Genomic DNA, 12,025 nt, shown 5'->3' on the forward strand with positions numbered 1-12,025 from the left:
GAACAAAAAAAAAGAAAAGAGAAGAGAGGGGGGGGGGGGGGGGGGGGGGAAGCCCTCTTTAAACTGCTGGTGAGGGCATGTGAAGGAGGCAGGAGTTAAAAGGGGCTGTGGGGGAGGGCTTGGTGCCTGTCTATCTGGCCGGCCAGCTCTGACTCACCAACACGTGCAGGTACAACCCTGCTGCAGCCCGGTTTTGGGTTGAGCCTCGCTCGCCGGGCGAAGATGAGAGGGGTTTGCAGAGGCAGGAGGGAAGCAGAGAAAAGGGAAGAGCTATCGCTGCTTGTGCTCGGCTGCTTGGTGTGTGATGGCCCCAAACCGTGTCCCCTCTCTTGCACCTTGCAGTCGTTCCCCCCCCTTCCCAGCTGCGTTCCAACCTTGAGTGATTCAAGAAGGGCCCAACCTTGGGTGAATCAAGACAGCCAGGATCTGGCCCCACTGTAAGGGTTGCAGGATTAGGCTGCCTTAAACAACAAAGCTTTGCTCCGCCTGTCAGACAGATACCCCAGGGGCAGACTGGAAGGGTGTGGAGTGGAGGCTCCTCTTTGCAGAGGTAGGATGGGAACGTTTTCTGGTCCTGCCTGTCTGGTTTAGCACTCCTGGCTGGGGCTTGGATGATCCAAAAGGGAGCTTGATCTGAGATGTGTGGCTATGACGTATTATTGTTTAAAACTTCTAAAGCTTGAAGCTGCAAATCTGTAACTTGGGCCCAGATTCACCTGATAGACCCGATCTGCCAGGGATGGAGTGGTGGACATGAGGTTGGATGTGATGCCTGTTTGTGGAGGGTTGTGCTGGTGCAGCTCCAAACGAGACCTGCAAAGGCAGTGATGGGATCCCACCCTGTCCCTTGCCTCCACCCAGCCATCGGCCTCAGCTTTAGGTTTGAAGTCAAAGCTTTGAGGGCTTTGCCTTTGGCATCCCAAAACCCAGCCTTGACTCACACCTAGGGTATGGCGTGTCCTCATGTCTCTGGAGAGAAATGGATGTTTTGTGTGGCTGAGTGTGGCCAGACGGGTCCTGCCAGCGATGGAGGATCTGCTGGGCCCCGCCAGAGCCCGGAGCAGTGCCTGCACCCATGCGGAGCGCCGCTTGGTCCAGCTTGTCCTTCAGCACCATGAAAATAGGCAAAAAGTGAAATTCCAGTCCCTGATAACCATCCTTTACCCCATCCTGGAGAGCAGGAGGGGAAGGTACCCTTGCCAGAGCGGCTCTCACCACGAGTGACCCTACCAGGAGAAGGGGCTGAATGCCAGCAGCATGTGGAGGAGGAGAGGATTTGTGACCAGATGGTGTGAGACATCCCAGTGGGAGCTCATAGCAGCTCAAAACAGCCACCGTTTCTGTGGTTGCCCCGTAAGGTTAAGCTCTGTGGGGTATCAGGGAATAGTTGCAGCTCCTGGAGCTGAAAGGAGCTGCTGATGTCTTCTGTTCCTCAGGAGGACAAATGGCTGGGCCATCGCCCATTGCAGTGGTGTCAGGACCATGCCAAGCTTTGTATCTAGGTGGTCTCCACTTGGTGAGGTCAGCGCACCCATCCATGGCAGGAGGAGAGGTGCTTTGTAGTCTGGAGGCAGCTGGGGCTTGGCTGTACTGTCACCCCAAAAGCTCGGGTCCCTTCATCTTCCCTCCTTCCTGGCGATGCATGGCCATCACAAGACCGTGCCCTCTTGTTGCAGGCAGGGGGGGTCAGCCTTGTGATTTTGCCCCTCTGAATGTCACGGTCCACTTTTCCTTTGGGAACTTGCAACCTGCTGCAGAACAGAGCAACTGCCTGGTTCTGTCGGAAGGCGTCCTGCCCTTGGTGTTGCAGCTATCCCAGATGCTGAGGTCTGGAGAGCAGCACTGAAATCACTATTTCAGCTGGAGCTGCTTGCTTGTACCCTCATGGGAGGGATGCCGCGTACCAGTTGCTTGCTGCAAGAGCTGTGTGAGTGCACAGCCGAAGGAGAGAGCTGCTGGAGTGCCTACCAGAGGGGAGCGGCAAGTTTTGCCCTTGCTCTCAATCCCAGGGCTGTGAACTGCAGAATAATGGAGGAAGTTGGCTGTTCCACCAACAGGGTACAATAAATGTGCCGGGATCCTGCTGTTAAACACCCAGGCTTTGCACGTTTCCATGTGAGGGGAGGCTGCTTTGCAGGTGGTATGTAAGCAACTGCTGTCTCTGTGCCATGGGAGTGTTGCTTTAGGTGGAGAAGAGCCCGGTCCGTGCTGCTGGCATGCTGCAGAAGAGGGGAGCCGATTTGGGGAAGGCTGCCTACACTTGGCAGATGGGTTGAAATGGAAAGAGTCTCTTCCAAGACAGCCCTTGGTGGAAATTAGTCTTGCACAGCTCTGGGGGTGAGCTGTGGGGGCGAAGGGTTGGGAGATGATAAGCACGGCGGCTGCTAAATTTAGGAGGATACCATTTTATTGGTTATCTCCTTGTCTGGTGCACTAGATCATGTCCATGGCTCATAGCCTGGTCCTGACCGTACCTACAAGCTCCGTGGTGCCTATCTGTGTCCATGCATGGGAGGAGATTCTTCCCCTCCACCTCCCCTTGCATCCTTGAGACCTTTAATCTTTCATGCTGTCTAAACCAGTCCCCTTGGGGAAGGATATGGTTAATTAGCCCCTTATCCCCCCCGCTCCTCACTGCCCATGTTTCCTGGACCCCGCTGGCTGGTGACCCCCTCTGCAACGTGTCTAGGAAGCTTGTTATCTGCCCTGTACAGATTTCCCTGGCGGGAAGGGGAGGTGATGCTGCAAAGGCTCCAGATCCCATCATGAGTGTCTGCCAAGGCGTGGGGAGCTCTTCCCAGCCTGGCCTGGCTTGTGAAGGTGTTGGGGTTGTTCCCTGGGCCCAGATCCCAGACAAGGTGGGAGGACATCGCCCCTGAGCAAGCATTGGTCCTGAGATGGTGTGGGACCTGGAGGGGATGGCCGCTGCTGCGCTTCTCTTCAAAGTGGGAGGGAGGGAGGCATCCCTCACTATGGTGGCACTGGCACTTGGAAATGAAGCAGGATTCTTAAGAGCCGGGCTGCTTTAGGGCCTCCCCTCCATTTCTCTGGGGAATGCTGGTTCTTTTCTGTCCTTGCCTGTCCAGAGAAGGCTCAGCTCATTGCAGTTGGGCCCTACCTGAAGCTAATCCCAACAAGGGTAAAAAAAACCCCTCACCTAGAGCTCCCAGCTGGCCTCGTGCCTGGGGGACGGTGAGGTGATGCTGCTTGCCTTGCTGAGGCTGTAAAAGGAGAGGGGGAAGGAAGAGGGGACTGGATCCGCAGGCGAGGGAGCACCCGGGCTTGCCAGCGAGCTGCTGTGTGTGCAGGAACTGCTGATCCTGCAAACGGGCCATAGCTGTCTCCCGTGTGTGTTCCTCTGAGCGGTGTGGGGCTGCGTGTGCGTGCATGTAGCAGGGCACCCGTGCCTCTCCGTGTGTGATGCAAAGGGAAACCAGCTCTGCTCTCCCTAGGCAAGGCTGTGCTTCGGGCTCCGGTGTGGGTGCCCGGGAGAGGGGTGCTGCTGGTGGGCTGCTCCCCCTCCACGCCAGGGTTAACCTCCTTCAGTGGTGTCTCACGTGGCTGGGACAGATCTGCCTTCTGCAGCTGGGGTAGGGGAGGGAAGGAGAAAGCTGGTTGTGCAATTGTTCATAGAAATCAAATGTGAAAGGAGTGGGAATGCGGTGGCGCAGAGGAAGGGCATCTTCGAGGGGAACCTGTGTGCTACCTGCGCTGAGACCATCACCCTCCTCCCCGTCCAGACACTGAGCTCAGCGCTGCTGAGACGCGGGCAATGGTGTCCCTTGAACCCCCCTTCCCTCTCCCCATGCAGCATGGCTGAGGGTTTGCAGTAAAACCCACAAATGCCTCGTCCTAGAACTGTGCCTCCTGCCAACTCCTCTTATCAGAGCCCGTGCTTTCGCCTAGACCCAGTAGCTGTAAGGATGGAGATGGGGGGAACAGACTGCTGTTACGCTGCTCTCTTGCCTGCAGCCTGTTTGCATTCATGATTGCATCCGTGCATTAAAGTGCTTTGAGCTCCTCGTTACCAAAGTGCAGACTCTGAGTTTTAATGAGCCACCCGTGGGAGCTGGGACTGGGAGAGATGAACCGCTGTCCTGCTGAACCGAGGCAGATCTTGACAACAGGCACCGCTGCCTGGAAACGGTGGGCAAAGGCTTTATTGACCACTGGAGGTCACTTTTTCAATAATGCAGTACAATCCAACTTTATTTTGTCAGTACCTTTCATGCAGGCTGCTTCCGAGCTGCTCAGCAGACCCAAGGCAAAGGGAGGGAGAGGAAAGACTTCTCGAGCTGGGGAGGTGGAGGCTGCTCAGCAGCGTGGGGTGCAGAGGAGAAGGCTCTCGTGCTTCAGCAAAGAGCTAGAGGAGAAGAGCAGAAAATGAAGCAGCCTGGATGCTGCTCCCCTGTGCTGTAGATGCACCTTCAGGCTCTTCATAAGCAAATGAGCGTGTTTGGCCCTGGGGGGCCTGGAGGAAGGGTGGAGGAGGCAGGAGGGTGCTGGGGAGGGACGGCAGCTCTGCACAGGCGAGGCTGGGTGCCGTGCGGGGAAGGTCAACCTGAGTTTCTCAGCTGGAAACAGGCAGTTGTTGGGAAATGAAGGCCCTACAGCAGCGTGGTCAGAAATCCAGCTTGCTGCAGCTGTTTGCTTCTCCTAGAGCGAAGGAGCTTCAGAAACCCTGTGATTTGAACTCGCGAAAGAGCTTGGACGTGGGCAGGCTCAGGCCATTTCCGAGCCAGAAATTGTGCCAGGATCGTGCTCCTTTGCTTCCTGTGCGGTGCCGAGCTGTTCCTGGGAGGGGACTGTGACCTCCTGCCTGCACTGCCTGCCTACTCCAGGCATCGAGGCAAGGTTTCTGCCCAGGCTGATGCCCCACAAGAGCTTGGTCAGGCGCCTCCTCCCAGCCCTATGCAGGCAAAATCCTGAATGCTGTCCTTGGACAAGACGAGCTGTGGGGAACTGTGAGATAGTGTCTTTGGTCACCCCAAAATCCCATGCAGGAGTGAGAAGGGACATCCTGGGACTCTCTGGTGCTGGCAGCTGCTGCTTTTGCGAAAGACCTGGGAGGGTTTCTGCGCTGGGGAGGAGCAGAGTCCCCGAGCATGGGAAGAGATGGAGGCTGGAGGTGGAAAACCCAGCAAAAAGCCTTTGCTAAGGAGTCAGCAGCAATGACTGGTGCATAAGCTCTTCTGTCATGCTGCGTGCTTCCCTTGCATGGTGATGCATGATTTCCAGACCTGCTGCTTGTGCTTGCGTGGCTTGGGGTGCTGGATGTGCCTGCCATGGATGTGACTGGCAGGAAAGGCACCACTCATGTGGCGAACCCTTCTGAAAGCTTGCTGGCTCCTCTCGAGTTCACAGCCCACAGCCTCGCCTGCGCTGGCTGCGCCACAGGCAGGGCTGAGCCCCATTTGCAGGGAGAAGGTCCCCTTGTCCTTCAGCCTGGGGATGGAGCTGTGGCGGTGGATGGTCACCTGGGAGAAATGGGGCTCTTCTGCCCCATAGCAGCCTGGGGACAAAGCGACCCCCCCTTTCAAGCAGCACCAGGGCCATGAATACAGGATATTTGCACATGGGTGCCTGGACACATCGGGGTCCCAGGAAAGGAACAGACCGGTGGGCTTGGACAGAGCATTGAGGGTCTGATCCAGAGCCTTGAGGCCTCGCTGGTTCAGAGGCATGCAGGGGACAGACTTGTTTGGTTTGCTTGTCCCTCTGCCCCACTTCCCGTTGCCTCCTGTTGCTCCTGTGCTGCCTGTCCTCTCCTGCCTGAATCCTTGCTCTTTGCCCTTTCTCTGGCAGGAATGCAAACGCTAACCTGTGTCCACTCTGTTTTGGGGTCTCCTTGCTCTGTGCCTCCAGCATCTTCTGGGTGCCCAGGCTTTCCCCTTCCCAGGGAAGCAGAGGTCTCCTCCTGCCTTGTCTGAGCCTGTTGGAGCTGCTTGAAAGGATCGTGGGGTTTCAGCAGGACTCTCTGAAGCCCAGAGGCATCTGGCCTGGCACTGGAGGAATTCAGTCTTCTCATGTTTCTTTTTGCCGTGCTGGAAGTCGGTTGGGAAGCTGGTCGTGCCAGATCTGCCATGCAGGAACCTCTTTTCCCTGCTGCCCTTTGGGGACCTGGCATTCAGGCTTGCCCAGGACCATGAGTGGCTGTAGGTGGCCTGGAGGGTCCTTCTGTCCAGGCTGCAGACCTCCAAGGCAGATGACAGTGTTGGCTCTTGTGATGTTGCTTGTTCAATTCGCCATCCCCCAATTCTTAATTCTGGAGTAGCTTGTTCAGATGGTGATGTTTCCATCATCACCAAAATAAGCAGATCTGGTTTTTTTGGCTAAATTGATATTATCATTCCTCTTTGAGAAGTGGGAAGGGAATAACTGGTTTTCACATCTGTTTCTTCTACAGCTGGGGGAGGAAGGGGCTGGGTTTGCATGGAAATGTCAGTCTTGTGCTTGGAGACCCTGGGTCTGAGCAGGGGCAGGGAATCGCTGCCGTGCTGGAGCCACCCTCCCCGAATTGCTGCGGGAGTCGGACGCGCCTGATGACTGTGAGCATTTAACCGCCACAGCAGATGGGACTCAAGACACGTCGGAGCAAATATTTAAAGATCCAGTTTTATAAAGCCACTTTTTGGCCTATAAACCACCCACCCTGCAGCTCCCAGTGCCCATTGCTGTGAACTTCACTGTTTGCTGCTCCTGCTGCTCAGCCGTGCTGCCGACTGGCAGGACTGAGCCAATGTGCTGCCTTGGTTTAGTGCTGGATTTTTCTCCTTTCCCCCAACCCCGTGGTTTTATTTTATTTATTTGTTTGTTTTATTTATGGAAGGGATTTTCCTGCTCTCGGCAGAGTGGAACGGGAAGTGATTGCTCTAGCAAGGGAGGCTGTATCCTGCTCGCTGCCCAGCCCCGTCCCTCTCTCCTTCCTGCTCATGCAACAATTTTTACTGCCTCAGCTGCTGTTGCTGGAGCAGCAAATGGTGAATCTCTTGGGCTGGAGGCAGGAGCACTCCCTCCCTGTGCTGCCTCCCAGCCCCTGCTCTAGGGCAGCCTGGGAGATGGGGACGGGGGGATGTTGGTGGAGGGGGGCTCTGAGTCTCCCTTTTATCCTCTGTTACCACCCTATGGGGTTCCTGGGATCAGACAGATTCCAAGGCTCAGTGGTATGTGGCCAGATCCTGGCGGATGTCTTCCCACTGCCTCAAACTCGTTTTGCAAAAGGCTGAACTGAGGAACAGGTCTCCAGGGGGTGGCAAGGCTGGGATCTCGTGTCCCCTTTCGCTCCAGAATATGTCAGGCACAAGTGTCAGGTTCCCAGAAATGATCCTTGACTCGTTTACACAGCGTGGAGCGGTCTCCGGTTTGCTCTTCCCTTTGCTGCTTTGTCTTTCAGCCTGGGTCCCATGGAGCCAAGAACTGACGTGGCTGCTAACACGGGCAGCTCTGCTCCTGAATGAGCAAAAGAAAAATAAATAGCCTCTCAAATATCAGCTTGTGTGCGGTGGGCCAGATTTCTGCTCTCTTTCCAGCTCTGCGACTTGGGGTAGTTACTTCTGACTTGCATCTGCAGTGAAAGTAAGATGGTAATTGGGCCCAGGGACATTTTGGGATAGACCCAATTTAATCTCCCGGTGCTTCCATTTCTGCCTTGTATTAAACCCTGCTCAAACTCTCCTAGGAGAGTTGCTAACATAACTCACTGGTGTCTCTGCAGTGCTTTGAGATCCTCAGATGCGAGTGGTTGCAGAAGCTTTTAATAGCACTTAACTCCTCTGGAACAGAAGTCCAAAGCAAGGGGAAATTCACAACTGATAAGAAAAGCCATGTTGGTGCACTGGGTTAAACCCAGCATTATGCCCTCTAATTATGTAGCGGTGGCCTAGGCTGCTAGAGTAACCGGTGAAGACGGGATGGTTGTGCTCGGCTGGAGGGAACCAGGGCTTGATTTAGTGCCTGTTGAGATCAAGGGGCCTTTGATTTCAATGGGTATTGAATCAGGCACTGCAATATCAAATAGGCTAATCAGATAATAACTTCAGATCGTCTGACATAGATTTGTGTCCCTGAGTTGGGGCAGGCAGAGTAAATTGGGCAGCCAGCTGGGTGAGGCTGTGTGAGCCGGCACGTTGACGACTCGTCCCTAATGAAACGGGATGTCCAGTAACAGACTGGTGGCAAAGATGGTCTGGTAGCTGGGATGGGGTATGGGTCAGGCACCGTCCCTCCAGGCCAGGAGATTCAGTGTGGACCTGTGCCCCTCTCCCACCTTGTTCCTGGGTGGAGGCTAATGCAGGGGCTGGTGTGCAGGATACTGGCTAGAGGAGCTAAAGAGGGAGAGGAGTTTGGGGTGATCTTGCATTGTTAAGCCAATGCTTCAAGGCTTCTACAGGCTTCCTGCAAGAAAGGATTTTTTTTCTTTGCAGCCCTTGGTGTATCAAGCTGGCCCCTGAACTTGTTTCTGCTGTCTTCTAAATGGGGAGATTGGGCACTGCAAGAGGCGTACTATAAAGGGAAGGATGTGCTGATGCTCCTCAGGGATGTTAAATCTCCAGGGTGCCTGTTTGGGGGGTTGTTGTCTTGAGGCTTGAGCTTTCTGATCCTGAATCTGGCTATGCTGACAGGAAACCTGTTCTGTACCATGGGGCATGATCCCTTTCTCAGGATCCCCAGGGAATTTTACTCTGCTCTTGCAGGAATATGAGATGTTTGCAATGTCCGTGATCTCTCCTGCTCTGTACCTGTGGCTCATTAGCACTGGGGTTCATGGTCTTTTTTCATTTGGCGGTACCTGGGAAAGCATGTGGTGGGGAGCAGGGCTGGGGGGAGGTATTCTGGCGTGGGGTACATAGCTACGGTGACTGTAGTATCACCCAGCTCTCTGCTACTAAATCTATCCGGTGCTGTGGCTGCTCTGCTGGGAAAGCAGTGGCTGCTATAATGTGGCCGGCTCTGAAACAGCTCCTCCAACAAACGCCTGAAGCCCAGGGTCTCACCTCACTTCTGGCCTTGTAGATGAAAGGCTTTGGATGTGCTGCTTTGCAGGGGTTGGAGCCTGCAAAGCCCGATTCCTCTGGCTTTGTCTAGCAGTTGGGTTTTAAACCATGAGCTCCAACTCTGAAGCTTGTTCTGTTTTGTTTCCCTGTGGTTAGGGAAAAAATCGTAGTGTCTTGCCCTGTGTGCATTGTGTGATGTCTGCTGAGCAGAGTTTGCATCCCAGCCCGTCCCATGATCACTCTCTGTGGCTGCAGGAATGTTATCTCTAAGGTCTCCACCTGCCCCAATAAACTTGGCTGGAAGTGGGTCAGTAGGTTTAAAAGTTCTGGGGAGATACGGTGTGATTGTATCAGCATCATACCATAAAAGAAGCAGGCTGAAGTCAAATTCAAGGCAACAGTGAAAACTTGGAGAGGAACAGAGAGAAGAGGCAGTGGATCAGCAGATGCAGAAATCCCTCTGGGTCCTATCAAGTGTTTTGCCAGTGTTGAATGCTGAGTAAAATACAGTCTCTGAGAGATCAGATCACTGGGTATTCCCTCTGGGTGGGGAGACCCTGGGTTGAATATTTCTTCAGTGAATCATCTTCTGGAGCTGTCAGAACAGAGATCTGGCATGGGGTTCTCGCTGTGTCTGACTGGCTGCTGGAGGTGACATTGCTTCCAGGCTATGTGGGCAAAACCACTTGAAGAAGACACATAAATAGCATCACCCAGCTCTCTGCTACTAAAGCTCTGTTTCCTGGAAGCTTGGATTCAGCAACAACAAACAAAGTCCTTCTGGGATGGCCTGAGCATCCAGAGCTGGGATTTACAGGGTAAGGGGCAACCAGAGGGGTTTTGGCAGGAGCATGCTCTGCTGCTGCTGCCTTCAGCAGGGCTTGGGGCAGACCAGTCTGCAAAACTCGCTTCACAAAAGCTTCTCTTGAGTTTTCAAGGCCCATTGAAGGCTTTTTCAGGTCTTCAGCAGGACATGGCTGTTCTGCTAGATCCTCCTCTGTGAGCTGAGAGGTGGGTCACTGGCAGCCAAAAACATAAGAGGTCAGTACAGTCAATTGCTAAATGACCTTCATGAAAGATGCTGAAGAGCCTGTGTGGCACAGGGAAGTGTCAGGCCCGTATCAGAGAAATCCTACAAGGAAAGTTTGCAAAGGTCACGGTCCAGTTAGATTTTTTGCTTGGCTTTTTCCTTTGATCCATCACAGAGCCTCTTCCAAAGTGGGGAACAGATATGAAAAGACTGTCTTAGGTTGCAAGAAGAGCATTGTGGGAGGGAGAGGACTGTGCAGCCTTCATAATGCTGTGGTGATGGGTTGTCTTCTCCCCTGAGCCTGATCTGGGGACATGCTGTGAGGAAGAGGTGCTTGCTGCCCCTCTCCCTTGTTTTGGGGAGCCATGCGTCAGCTGTAGCTGGTCTTGGGGACTGCTTGGCTGCATTCTTCATTTGGGATAACTGGAGACACTCCGTGTGGACAGTATGAGAGTTGCAGATGCTCCGTTTGCAAAGCTGGAGAATTACTGGGAGGGGGAGTGGGTTTAAATCATATCTCCTCCAATAAATCAGCACAGGCTGGGCCTCCCTGCCCCCATGGGGGCATGTGTTTGAGAGAAAATCCAAACCACCCTTTGCTTTACTGATCCCTGCTCAGGTCTGCCTAGCCTTGCACCAGGACAATGGTTACTTAAAGACCAAGAACGTTGTCTCAAGCAGTAAGTAAAGCAGGGCTCGCCTGCGCTGGGCTGCTCTGCGACTTCACTGCTTCGAGTACAAACAGCAAGCTGTTCCTGCGCGTGGGCTACCGTCGCTGCCAGGAAAGCTATTCTCATTCAGGAGAGAGAAATGAGCTGTGCAAAAAGAAGGCACGTCTCGTATCGATAGGCATCGCCTGCCAGTTCAACCAGTACGTGATGGTACTGCTGCGTGGGGCTGGCTCGGTAGGTTTGATATGGGGATGTTTGACGTGGGTGACCCTTTGGACTGTACCGGTGTCGATAGAGAGTCTTCCTGGCTGCTGTGGCTAAATTGGTACGGCCAGCCCTGGGTGGGATGCTGCAGCAATTACTTGCAACAGGAACAGAGCAAGTCACCGCGATGTCACATAGTAGAGGACACAGTCCCTTGTGTGTTATGTTGGTGTTAAAAGCGATGTCCCACTGCTGCTCCCAAAGCATTTTCACCCCTTTTGGCCCAGAAAGAACAATGGCGTAGAGATGCCTTGGGCTGCTTTTTGGGCTTCTTTAGTCTCTTTAACATTTTTTCTTGGGTGGTGTTTGAAGCTTGCCGAGCATGCTGCCCTCACGCTGCACAAGGAAGGGATTTTTTTCAGCCCTTTGCTTGCATCTTTCAGGAGGAAACTCCTGGGAGTTTAAAAAGAAATGTCGACACTGACCTTCCTTTCGGAAAATTTCAGCTCCTGATGGAGGTGTCTGCGTGTCAAGCAGAGCCCTTGAAGCCGCCGGCTGGGCGGAGGGTGCCGGAGCCTCTCTGTGCTGTAGCTCACGGACTCTGATTTTCGGCAGTGCCGGGCTGGCGGGGCGCTGAGCCGCGGGAAGGCTCTGTGGGTGCCGGTATCTCCTGCAGATCTGGGATCCGCTGAAGTGTGTCCGCCCCGACGCCAGCCCGTGCTCGGGTCTGCTCTTGGCTGCTCGGAGGGTTTGTGTGCGTGCCTGCCCTGTGATCCTTTGGCCTGTTTCGGAGACAGGAGCTTTCACCCCCAGTTTGGCATGGGGGAGCAAGACAAGGGGAGCTGGCTGGGGAAGCGGGGAGATTTTAAGCCATGTCTCTGGGGTGGGAGAGGAAAGCTTGACTCCTATGTGTCTCATTTTGCCATATTCCCCCCTCCTCCCCCCAAAAAGCCCCCAAAAGCCATGCAAAGAAGTGAGAGCCGTGTCTCGCCCTGCACGCTCCCCGCGACAGCCCTGGGGAGGGAGGAGACCCAGACCCGGCTCTGCCTCGCCGGGACGCAGCCCCCTCCTCTTCTCTCTCCCCTTTGGGGGGCTGCGGGGCGCCTCGAGCCGGGGCCTGGCGTGTC

Source organism: Aptenodytes forsteri, unplaced genomic scaffold (genome assembly GCF_000699145.1).
Source record: "Aptenodytes forsteri isolate BGI_AS27 unplaced genomic scaffold, ASM69914v1 Scaffold136, whole genome shotgun sequence".
NCBI classification, from domain to species: Eukaryota; Metazoa; Chordata; class Aves; order Sphenisciformes; family Spheniscidae; genus Aptenodytes; species Aptenodytes forsteri.